Genomic DNA, 12,919 nt, shown 5'->3' on the forward strand with positions numbered 1-12,919 from the left:
AATCATCCCCGAATCCAGGAAAATTAAAACCGAACCATTGTCATCTCAGTAGCTATTTATTTTAATACTTTCAAATGAAGTCCATCAGAACCTAAAGAACTGTTACCTATAGTTCCTTCAATTTGCTTAGTAACACTGCCCTGGTGTTTGTCTCTTTCCTCCGCTCATCCCTCCCATCTAATTCCTGATTTACAGCTATTTTATTTTGATGTTTCCGATATCCACTAAAATGAAGATTGGTGTTAAATTACTGTTTAATTTCTCTGCCAGCTTAAAATCGATTTGTTTTTATTTTTCCATGACTGATGAAAGCTTACCAACCTAAAATGCGATGACTGTTTCCTCTCTCTAGTCAAGTCAAGTCAATTTTATTTGTATAGCACATTTAAAAACAACCCACGTTGACCAAAGTGCTGTACATCAGTTCAGGTACTAAGAAACGAACATACAATGGCACACAAACATAACAGCACATACATAAACTGTTCACAGCACCCCCTCAGAGGGCCTCAAATGCTAGGGAGTAGAAATAGGTTTTGAGCCTGGACTTAAAGGAGTCGATGGAGGGGGCAGTACTGATGGGGAGAGGGATGCTGTTCCACAGTCTCGGAGCTGCAACTGCAAAAGCGCGGTCACCCCTGAGCTTAAGCCTAGACCGCGGGATAGTGAGTAGCCCCAAATCGGCCGACCTGAGGGACCTGGAGAGAGGGACCTGTACCATACTGGGAGCCAGTGGAGAGAGGTCAGAATCGGCCAGAGGCCAGAATCTACATATGCTGATTCATCTGCTGGGCATCTCCACCAACTTAAATAACTATAACTTTGGTGATTCCCAGCAGTGATCATTGTGACATGCCACCCAATGACTGGCAGTGGTCTCCACATAATCGTAGTTGACAGACCAGTGACCACCCTCATCTATTTTCCACACTTCAGGTCTCAGCCACTCTTTTCCCAGTTAGAGCAAGAATAGAGAACTTGCTCCTCATTTTCCATTCCGTGAGTGGATCAACTCCAATGACGTTCCATCGCCAGGAACATAATCCCCTCCCATTTCCTTTCAACATTCCAAAGGGGCTATTTCCTTCAGCCCCTGCTCTGTAATTTCATCCCACTAAATACTCCCTTTCTCATGACGTTTTCCTATCTAACCACAGGGAATACCTACCCTATCATCTCTTTTTTTTCCCTAACATTGATGGACCCAAACAACTGAACACAAAATATATAATTCCCCTTGCAGATTATACATATTTTATGCATTGGAGCCTGTGGATGCAGAAACAGAGTCAATGTTTCAAGTTAATGAATTTTCACCAGTAGAGGAAAACATTTGAGATACATCAAGTTTTATGTTTTGGTGCAAGTGAGGATTTAAGGAAAGAACTTGAAAGTGACACCACGTTTAACTGAAAGTGGCGTCACAGGTAGAAAGGGTGGTAACGAAGGCTTGCTGCCCTTCAGAAGTCAAGGAATTGAGTATAGAAGATGAGACTTATTGTTACATTTGTACAAAACAATGGTGAGGCTGTGCATGGAGTATTGTGCTCAGTTTTGGTCACCCAGCTATAGGAAATCTATATACTAAAACTCTTGTTTGTTTGTTTGTTTGTTTGTCTCTGAACTACAGCCAAAACGGTACACAATAGCACCACAATTTTAGGCGCACCTTACTCACCGTCTTCCCTTTGGTGCTTTTGGAAGAGGTTTCATTGAAATTGATGTTATGTATTTAAAGTTATTCACATTTTAAAGTTTAAATCTATCTCCTAGGGAGGGAGGGAGGAGGGAGGATAAGGGGGTTGAGGGGGATGGTGTGGGGGGGGGGGAGGGGGAAGGGAGGTGGAGGAGTGAGGGAGTGGGGTGAGGGAGGGGGAGGGTGGTAGAGGCGGCGGGGGGGAGGGGAGAGGAGAAAGGAGGGGGAGGGGGAAGGGGAGGGGGAGGGGAGGAGAGGGGGGAGGGAGTGAGGGGAAGGGTGGAGTGGGGGAAGGGGAGCGGGGGAAAGGGAAGGGGAAAGGGGGGTGGAGGGAGGGGGAGGAGAGGGTGCTGCACCAATGCAGGAGAGGTTTGGGCCCAATGGGTCCACTTGGTCTAGTATACTACTAAGCTGGAAAGATTGCAGAGAAGATTTATAGAACTTATGGGACTGAATTATAGGGAGAGGTTGGGCAGGTTAGGGCTTCATTCCCTGGAAAGGTAGGAAACTGAGGGACGATCTTATTGAGATATATGAAATCACGAGGGGCATAAATAGGGTGAATGCACATGATTTTTTCCCCCAGGGTAGGGAAATCAAGAACTGGAGGGCATAGGTTTATGGTGAGAGGGGAAAGATTTAATAGGAATCTGATGGACATTGTTTACACACAGAGGGTGGTGAGAATATGGAACAAGGTGCTCAAGGAAGTAGTTGAGGCAGGTAAAAGAACCAACATTTAAAAGACATTTGGACAGATGGACAGATAGTAAAGGTAAAGTGATATGGACCAAATGCAGGTAAATGGGACGAGCGTAGAAGGGATATTTGATTGGCCTGGATGTGTTGGGGTGAAGAGCCTGTCTCTGTATTATACGACTCCATGAAATGCTGACTGAGGATGAAAAGGATGAAAGTGACTGGGCAGAAGGTAGAAAAGATACTCAATAAGACAGATGATGGTGTGAGGCCAAGGGGAAGGTAATAATAAAAATGTCTTCTAACCTAGTTAAGTAACACTCCTCCTTTAATAGTAGTCCTAAATTCTAGGCCTGATGCCCACTCAGGCTTGTCCCAATTGCCTCCCATCTCTCTCAGAATCGACACAGAACTGCTAGCACAGCAGTAGTCCAAACTTAATGTCTGCTTTTCTTGAGAGCACATAACAGACATAGCTCATTGTCTCGACCTCAAAACACAGCTCGCTGATCTAATTTAACCGAAGCTGGTGTTCAATTTTGATCTGCCCTTCATGAATCACATTAGTACTTTCTCTCCTCCTTGGGGTGGAATATAGTTGGTACACAGTGGGCACTTTGTACCGACTATATTTAACACCAAAGAGTGGTGAAAGTACTAATGTGATTAATTAAGGGCAGTTTAGGATTTTGATGCACAAAACTCACACAGAAAAAATATTTTACTCGAGATTCAGGCACAATAAACACCTTACAAATGTTTAATTATTAAAATAGCAAACCAATAAGCTGTCACAGCAGTAGAAATAATGACTGGGATTACATTCTATTCTGAACAGAGGAATTCAATGTGGGAAAGTAATAAAATTGAATTGGATCATGTTTGGATTTGAGGGATTTTCACTCTTGCTTAAGACACTTTTCCTACATTTCTTTCTTGGTGAGCTCCACAGGATGATCTCATTATCCACTTCACACAGACCTTGGTAACATTTCTGATTTTGTGCTTGTCAAAATAAGTACTAAATGGGCTCAGGACTCAACATTGAAATATTTGGAGCAGTGCCTGGTCTTGGCAGGGAAAAATCTGTGCTAATGATGACTGAGACTGCAATCACTGTCTTTTTATGCAAATCCCTCCTGAACTAGGAATTCCCTTAGACTTCCACATCTCTTGCTCTCTTTGGTCGCCACTTACATAATTTCATTACTTTCATGTGATGTAGCTTTCTTTTACTCTGACAGTCTGTTGGGCTCACACCCATTTCTTTCCGTTTCCCCTGGGTTTCTCAGACTATTACCTTCTGCTTCCACCTGTCGGAGAGATAAGCATAGCAGTCCTGGACACCAGATAAGGGCCATCCTTTTGTTTCCCTGTGGGAGAGCGAGGAGGTGAGGATTGAATGGTGGAGGGGAGCAGAATGGATTTGCTTTAATGAGAAACGGGAAACCTGGTTGGTGAAAGAGATGGAGATCATGGGTTGGATGGGGTGAGGGTGCAGTGGGGCAGCAGGATGGCATTTGACTGGATGATGATAGACCATCAACAGATTATCAATCGTACAATGCAAATAAACCCAAACCCACCTGTCTTTTTTTTGTTTTTTGTCTATTGTCATCGTTTAATGTACGTTTTGTTCTATTTTTAACTCTGTGTATGTGGGGGGGGGGGGTGGTGGGGGGGTTGGGGGAAACCTTTTTTCTAATCTCTTCCTCAACGGAGATGCGACCTTTACCGTGTCGTATCTCCGTTCGCGCTACGGCCTAACATCGTGGAGTCGGCGGCCTCCAGCTGGGATCGACCTTGAAGACTCCGGTCGCAGGGCCTGGACTTACCATCTCGGAGGCTTCGGCCGTGGGCCCTGCAGACCGCAACATCGGGAGCTCGCAGGTCCCTGGCTGGCGACCGGTTTTTGGGAGCTCCAGCTGTAGCAGCTTCGACCGCCCCGAAGCGCGAGGTACGATCGACCCGCTCGCAGGCCCTTCATCGCCCTGCGTGGCCCGGCCGCAGCACTTTCCATCGCACGGTGGGGGCTCAGGACTTTCATCGGCCTGCTCGGCTCGGCCCTGGGACTTTCCATCACCCAGTAGGGGCTCAGGACTTTCATCGGCCTGCTCGGCTCGGCCCTGGGACTTTCCATCGCCCGGTGGGGGCTTCAAAAAGTTGGGAGCCTCGATCACCTCGTGGCACCACGGGAGAAGAATGAGGAGGAGATAAGACTTTTCTTTGCCTTCCATCACAGTGAGGGTATGCCTGGAGCAATCACTGTGATGGCTGTTTGTGTAAAAATTGTATCTGTGTGTCCTGTGCTTTTTTTGTTGTCTTCTGCCGGACCCTGACGTGAGAGGACGCTGGCGTTGTTTATTCGCCGCTTTTCCGTTAGGATAGTTTGTCTGTTTGATTTTATGTTGATTGTTTTTGTAAAGCGCTTTGAGCACTCGATAAGGCGCTATATAAAATAAATGCTTATTATTATTATTATTATCTTAAATTTGTGCATGTAACTGATAAGTTGATGTATCCATTGTAAAAGCACCTAACAGATAAAGATAAATGTTAAGCGTAGGAAGGAACTCCAAATTCTGATTTACACCGAATATAGACACAAAATGCTGAAGTAACTCAGCAGGTGAGGCAGCATCTGCGGAGAAAAGAAATAGGAGACTTCGGGTCGATACCTTTCTTCCGACCTGAAGTAGGGTCTTGACCTGAAACATCACCTATTTCTTTTCTCCAGAGATGCTGCCTGACCGCCGGACCTGTTAAGTTACTCCAGCATTTTGTGCCTATCTTCAAGATAACTGTTTAGATATGCAATTGAATTAATGATTCAATTGCTTCAAGTAAACTGTCAAGAAATGGAGGACTGTGAATTAGACACAGGTCATCTGATTCAGCATCATCAGTGGTGATGAGAGGGATCTCGTCTCATTAGCAGAGTTAGTGCAAGATCTGGACACATTCTGCTGACCTATCTTTTCATTGCCAAGAGAAAAAATGTTGTCTGCCAACAGTAGACGTAATAGAGTTACTGAGTGTCCCTTATATAAGTCACAGTGGGATAGATTGGCCATAAAATACATGCGGCTCAATGAGGGGAATCGGCAACAATACTGTTGTCTGTATTTCCACAGTGCTATCAGTATGGTAAAACCTCGCAAAACAATTCATAGAGGTGTTGTGAAAAATCAATTACATCAATCCACCTAAAAGGATAAGGACAGATGAGTAAAACGTAGGTTTTAAACAGTGCCCTAAAGGAGAAAAGACAGGTATCCTGGTGGACAGATTTAGGGATGTAACTCCAGAGCTTAGGGTCTGGCAGCCAGAGGCATGGCTGACTGCAGTAGTGGTCACATTTCCAAATGGTTACATTTCCAAATGGTTAAGAACGGCTAGTTTTTTGATTAAATCACTTTTCAGGATCGAAACATTGAAGTTGTGTTCAACACTAATTGCCCATCCCAAACTGTCCTTGAGAAGTTGGTGCTGAGCCGGCTTTTTAAATGCCGCCATCCTTCTGTTCGCTCTGGGAGGGGAGTTCCAGGACTAAAATACAGCAACAATGAAGGGCCAGCATTATATTTCAAAATCAGAACAGTGACTTGGAGGGGAACTTGCAGGTGCTGCATCCCCATCCCTCTACTCCCCTTGTTCTTCTTGGTGGAAAAGGTCATGAGTTTGAAACATGCTGTCTCTTAGATTTTAGGGATACAGTGCGTAAACAGGCACTTTGACCCACCGGGTCCACGCCATCCAGTGATCACCCCTTACTGATGCTATTCCACATACTAGGGACAATTTGCAATTTTACAAAAAACAATTAACCTACAAACCAGCATGTCATGTGGGAGGAAACTGAAACATCCAGAGAAAATCCATGCAGTCGCAGGGAGAAGGTACAAAGTCCGTACAGACAGCACCCGTAGTCAGGATCAAACCTGGGCCTTGGGTGCTGTAAGGCACCAACTCTACCGCTGCGCCACTGTGCTGCTCGACTGTCATATCAGCCTATGTGACGAACTACAATACATTTAGTAGATAGTACACACTGCAGTAACTGTGCACAATTGGTGGAGGGAACAAATGCTTCGAGTGGTGGATGGGATGCCAAGAAAGTAGGCTGCTTAATCCTGGATGGTTTCAAGCTTCTTCAGACTTGTCTCATCAAGTGGAGAATATCTCATCCCACTCCTAAATTATGTTTGCAGAGAGTGGAATGGCTTTGAGCTGTGCAAACAATGCTGAAGCCCCAGCCTCTGACCTCCTTTTGCAGTTGTAGGATTTATGTGGCTTGTCCCACGGTGACCACCCCCAAGATATTGATGGTGGTGAACTCAGCGATAATAATGTAATTGAATGTCATGATTAGATGGTTGGACTCTCTCTTGTTGGAGATGGTTTTTTGACATGTTTGTGGTGTGAATGTTACTTGGAGAAATGGACAGCAGAAACACTGGAAAATAGTACGATTCGAGGCGAGTACAAAAATAAGAAGGAGCCCTGGAAGGATTTCAAAACAGGGATGAACATTTTAAATGTAGATTACATGGGTGATAATGCCAGTCAATAAACATACCATTCGCGGTTAAAGAGGACATTGTAACTTAATTGTTCAGGGGTACATTTTTGTTAAAATGGAGAAGTTTGCAGTTTGTGGTTTAGGATCTCTGATTTTTGAACTCTTGAAATTATTTTTTGCTTTCAGGGATATATTTTTTGAAATGTTTCTGTCATTGCACAACATCATACGCCCACACATCAATCCATGCCTGTATTGAACACAGCTACATTTACCATGGTACATAAAAGTAACTTGTTTCAAAAGTATTTTGACCAGAGAATGATCCAGGAATTATCCAGCAGTTTTTGATGTGCCAGCTGAAAAGTACGCTAGGAAGGAACATTTGTACTGCCCACTGTATTTGTCGAGAGTTAAGGCAAAAATGGACATTAACATACAAGCTCACCTGACTGTGTAGAACCACCTTCTTGTTCTGATTTACGTCATGTTAATCACATGTACAATTCAACTATGGCTGGATGTTTGTACAAGGATTTAGATATCTGATTAAAATTTTACAGATGGTGAAGTCTTATAGGTGATAAAATTCCTCAAGCACTAAGCAATTTATGGGTATATGACAAAATGTTTACCCACATTGATCATTGCCAGTTTATGCTTAAATGCTGGAAAGGTAAATATTTCAGGAATGCGCTAACATTGCGCTAACATTCTACACACAGTCTAGAATAGATTGCAGCAAAAACAAGTATCATGGTGGCGCAGCTGTCGAGTTGCTGCCTTACAACTCCAGAGACCTGGGTTCGATCCTGACTATGGGTGCTGTCTGTATGGAGTTTGTACGTTCTCCCCGTGACCTGCATGGATTTTGTCTGGGTGTTCTGGTTTCTTCCTGCATTCCGAAGACGTACACGTTTATAAGTTACTAGACCGAGTGGGCCCGTTGGGCCCGTCCTCGTAGGGTTTCCATTGTAACCGGGAGGATGGGAGGGAGGGAAGTGGGAGGGAGGGGGGAGGGGAGGGTGGAGTGGAGGGGGGAGGGGAGGGGGAAGGAGGGGAGGGGGATGGGGAGGGAGAGGGGAGGGAGGGGGGTGGGGGGAGGGTCTATTTTACTTTAAAATAAACAGCGTTCTTTGTTGAAAAGGAAATAAACTTATCTATAGAGCATCAGCTTTTTTAAAATAAATAAAATCAAACTTAATGAAAATCACATTCCTCATTTTAAATAAATGTCTTTGTTATAAATGAAATCAAACAGCGGGAGAGGCGACGGCGACTACACCTCCCGGCGGTCAGCGCTGCTGGGACGGGAGGGAGGGAGGGAGGGAGGGATGAGGGAGGGAGGAGAGTGGGGAGGGAGGGGTACCTCCCCTTTTCCCAGTACTCTTCTTTCCCAAACCACCAAGCCCCCTGTTGTCCCCCTCCCCAGTCCCCATTCTCAGACCCCCCCATTCTCTCTCCCCCAGATACACTCTTACTCTCCCCCCCCCTTTCCCCAGCACACCCCTTTCCCCGTTGGGCCCGTCCTCGTAGGGTTTCCATTGTAACCGTGAGGCAGGGAGGGAGGGGGGAGGGAGGGAAGAGGGAGGTGTGGAGGGAGGAGGGGAGGGGGAGGGAGGGGGAGGGGGGAAGGGGGGGAGGTGGAGGGAGGGGGGAGGGAGAGGGGGAGGGGTGGGGGGAAGGGGTGAGGGTGGAAGGGGGAGGGAGGGGGACCTCCCCTTTTCCCAGTACCCCTCTTTCCCCGTTGTGCCCGTCCTCGTAAGGTTTCCATTGTAACCGGGAGGGGAGTGGGGGGGAGGGAAGGGAGGAGGGAGGTGTGGAGGGGGGAGGGGAGGGGGAGGGGGGAAGGGGCAAGGGGGAGGGAGAGGGGAGGGAGGGGGTAGGGAGGGGGGAAGGGGGGAGGGAGGGGGACCACCCGTTTTCCCAGTACCCCTCTTTCCCCGTTGGGCCCGTCGTCGTAGGGTTTCCATTGTAACCGGGAGGAGGGGAGGTAGGGAAGGGGGAGGGAGGGAGGAGGGAGGTGTGGAGGGAGGAGGGGAGGGGGAGGGAGGAGGGGAGGGGGAGGGAGGGGGAAGGGGGAGGAGGGAGAGGGGAGGGAGGGGGGTAGGGGGGAGGGAGGAGGGAGGTGTGGAGGGAGGAGGGGAGGGGGAGGGAGGGGGGAGGGGAGGGGGGAGGGAGAGGGGGAGGGGGAGGGAGGGAGCGTGTAAGGGGGAGGGAGGGGGACCTCCCCTTTTCCCAGTACCCCTCTTTCCCCGTTGGGCCCGTCCTCGTAGGGTTTCCATTGTAACCGGGAGGAGGGGAGGGAGGGAAGGGGAGGGAGGGAGGAGGGAGGTGTGGAGGGAGGAGGGGAGGGGAGGGAGGGGGTAGGGGGGAGGGGGAGGGAGGGGGGAGGGGAGGGGGAAGGGGGAAGGGAGGGGGACCTCCCCTTTTCCCAGTACCCCTCTTTCCCCGATGGGCCCGTCCCTATTTGGGTTTCAATTGTAACCGGGAGGGGGGAGGGAGGGTGGAAGGAGGGGGGAGAGGGATGGAAGGGTGGAGGGAGGGGGGAGGGATTGGGGAGGGAGGGATGGAGGGAAGGAGGGAGGGGGGGAGTTAGGGGGAGGGGGAGGGGGGAGGGAGTTGGGGAGGGAGGGGGAGGAGGGGGGAGGGAGTGCGGATGGAGGTGGGAAGGAAGGGGTTGAGGGGGGAAGGGGGACCTCCCCTTTTCCCAGTACCCCTCTTTCCCCGTTGGGCCCGTCCCCGTAGGGTTTCCATTGTAACCGGGAGGGGGGAGGGAGGGTGGAAGGAGGGGGGAGGGGGAGAGGGATGGAAGGGTGGAGGGAGTTGGGAGGGAGTGGGGGAGGGTGGGATGGAGGGAAGGAGGGAGGGGGGGAGTTAGGGGCTGAGTGGTGATGGAGGTTGGGATTGAGGGGGAGGGAGGGGGGGAGGGAGTGGGGATGGAGGTGGGAAGGAGGGGGGAGGAAGGGGTTGAGAGGTGAAGTGGGACCTCCCCTTTTCCCAGTACCCCTCTTTCCCCGTTGGGCCCGTCCTCGTAGGGTTTCCATTGTAACCGGGAGGAGGGGAGGGAGGGAGGAGGGAGGTGTGGAGGGAGGAGGGGAGGGGGGAAGGGGGAGGGAGAGGGTTAGGGGGGAGGGGGAGGGGGGAGGGGAGGGGAGGGAGGGGGACCTCCCCTTTTCCCAGTACCCCTCTTTCCCCGTTGGGCCCATCCCCGTAGGGTTTCCTTTGTAACCAGAAGGGGGGGAGGGAGGGTGGAAGGAGGGGGGAGGGGGAGAGGGATGGAAGGGTGGAGGGAGGGGGGGAGGGATGGAGGGAAGGAGGGAGGGGGGGGAGTTAGGGGAGGAGGGGTGAGGGAGGTGGGGAGGGAGTTGGGGAGGAGGGGGGGAGGGAGTGGGGATGGAGGTGGGAAGGAGTGGGGAGGAAGGGGTTGAGGGGGGAAGGGGGGGGAGGGAGGGAATAGGGGCCCCATGCTGATCTGTGTATGTTAAGTGACTTGCACAACTTTAAAAAACTGGCAGTTGCCTTTCGCAACAATGTTGCAACAATCTCACACAAGCATTGTGACGTCACAAGCTGAAGATGTAAATTTAAAACCGAGCTGATCTCTCATTGGTGCACGGGTGCCATTGTGACATCACGCGCTGAAGCCCCTTCAAGAAAAGGGTTAGAAATGAAAATTAAACTTTAATATCTCTCTAGCTTTAAAAAGGTAGCTTCAATTTGAACGAAAGTACTTACAATAGTTGCCCATGTTAATGGTGAATATGGCGGTACAAAAATCGTAGCGCTTTGGTGTACCGTCAGGGAGGAGTAGGGTTTGTAAGTTATGGACAGAAACTCTTCGGAATCTTTGCGTACATACACATATACATCCATACATACGGAATGTTGGACCGCAGAGTTTTAGTAGTATACTAGACCGAGTGGGCCCGTTGGGCCCGTCCTCGTAGGGTTTCCATTGTAACCGGGAGGGGAGGAAAGGGGGAGGGTTGGGGGAGGGAAGGGGGAGGGAGGAGGGAGGGGAGGGGGGGAGGGGGGAGGGAGAGGGGAGGGAGGGGGGTAGGGGGGAGGGAGGGGGGAATGGGAGGGGGAGGGGGGAAGGGAGGAGGGAAGGGGGGGAGGGAGAGGGGAGGGGGGAGGGAGGGAGGGGGACCTCCCCTTTTCCCAGTACCCCTCTTTCCCCGTTGGGCCCGTCCTCGTAGGGTTTCCATTGTAACCGGGAGGGGAGGGCGGGAAGGGGGAGGGAGGGAGGAGGGAGGTGTGGAGGGAGGAGGGGAGGGGAGGGAGGGGGGAGGGGAGGGAGGGGGGTAGGGGGGAGGGGGAGGGAGAGGGGAGGGGGGAGGGGAGGGGGAAGGGGGGAGGGAGGGGACCTCCCCTTTTCCCAGTACTCCTCTTTCCCCGTTGGGCCCGTCCTCGTAGGGTTTCAATTGTAACCGGGAGGGGGGAGGGAGGGTGGAAGGAGGGGGGAGAGGGATGGAAGGGTGGAGGGAGGGGGGGAGGGATTGGGGAGGGAGGGAAGGAGGGAGGGGGGAGTTAGGGGGGAGGGGGGAGGGAGTTGGGGAGGGAGGGGGAGGAGGGGGGGAGGGAGTGGGGATGGAGGTGGGAAGGAGGGGGGATGAAGGGGTTGAGGGGGAAGGGGGACCTCCCCTTTTCCCAGTACCCCTCTTTCCCCGTTGGGCCTGTCCTCATAGGGTTTCCATTGTAACCGGGAGGGGGGGGGGAGGGAGGAGGGAGGTGTGAAGGGAGGAGGGGAGGGGGAGGGAGGGGGGAGGGGAGGGGGAAGGGGAGGGGGGAAGGGGGTAGGGGGAGGGGAGGGAGGGGGATCTCCCCTTTTCCCAGTACCCCTCTTTCCCCGTTGGGCTCGTCCCCGTAGGGTTTCCATTGTAACCGGGAGGGGGGGAGGGAGGGTGGAAGGAGGTGGGAGGGGGAGAGGGATGGAAGGGTGGAGGGAGGGGGCAGGGAGTGGGGGAGGGTGGGATGGAGGGAAGGAGGGAGGGGGGGAGTTAGGGGCTGTGTGATGATGGAGGTTGGGATTGAGGGGGGAGGGAGGGGGGGAGCGAGTGGGGATGGAGGTGGGAAGGAGGGGGGAGGAAGGGGTTGAGGGGGGAAGTGGAACCTCCCCTTTTCCCAGTACCCCTCTTTCCCCCACCACCAAGCCCCCTCCGCAACGACCCCTGTTGTCCCCCTCCCCAGTCCCCATTCTCAGACCCCCCCCATTCTCTCTCTCCCCCAGACACACTCTCAGTGCTTTTTTCGAAACACTTGCCCCGGTGGCCCACGAGCATAGGGGCCCAATGCTGATTTCTGTATGTTAAGTGACTTGCAATAAAAAAAAATACTTTAAAAAAAGATAAGTGCTTTTTAAGTGCTTGTTTTGAAACATTCGCGGTCACATAGTGCTTCTCACTGCGATCTGTTAGTGGTGCTTTTCGAAACAATGTAGCACCCATCTCAAACAAGCATTGGGAGGATGGGAGGGAGGGAAGGGGAGGGAGGGAGGAGAGAGGTGTGGAGGGAGGGGGGAAGGGGAGGGGGGAACGGGGGAAGGGGGAGGGAGAGGGGAGGGAGGGGGGATGGGATGGGGGAAGGGGGAGGGAGGGGGACCTCCCCTTTTCCCAGTACCCCTCTTTCCCCGTTGGGCCCGTCCTCGTAGGGTTTCCATTGTAACCGGGAGGAGGGGAGGGAGGGAGGAGGGAGGTGTGGAGGGAGGAGGGGAGGGGGGGAGGGGAGGGGGGAAGGGGGAGGGAGAGGGTTAGGGGGGAGGGGGAGGGGGGAAGGGGAGGGAGGGGGACCTCCCCTTTTCCCAGTACCCCTCTTTCCCCGTTGGGCCCGTCCCCGTAGGGTTTCCTTTGTAACCAGAAGGGGGGGAGGGAGGGTGGAAGGAGGGGGGAGGGGGAGAGGGATGGAAGGGTGGAGGGAGGGGGGGGAGGATGGAGGGAAGGAGGGAGGGGGGGGAGTTAGGGGAGGAGGGGTGAGGGAGGTGGGGAGGGAGTTGGGGAGGA

Source organism: Rhinoraja longicauda, chromosome 7 (assembly GCF_053455715.1).
Source record: "Rhinoraja longicauda isolate Sanriku21f chromosome 7, sRhiLon1.1, whole genome shotgun sequence".
NCBI classification, from domain to species: Eukaryota; Metazoa; Chordata; class Chondrichthyes; order Rajiformes; family Arhynchobatidae; genus Rhinoraja; species Rhinoraja longicauda.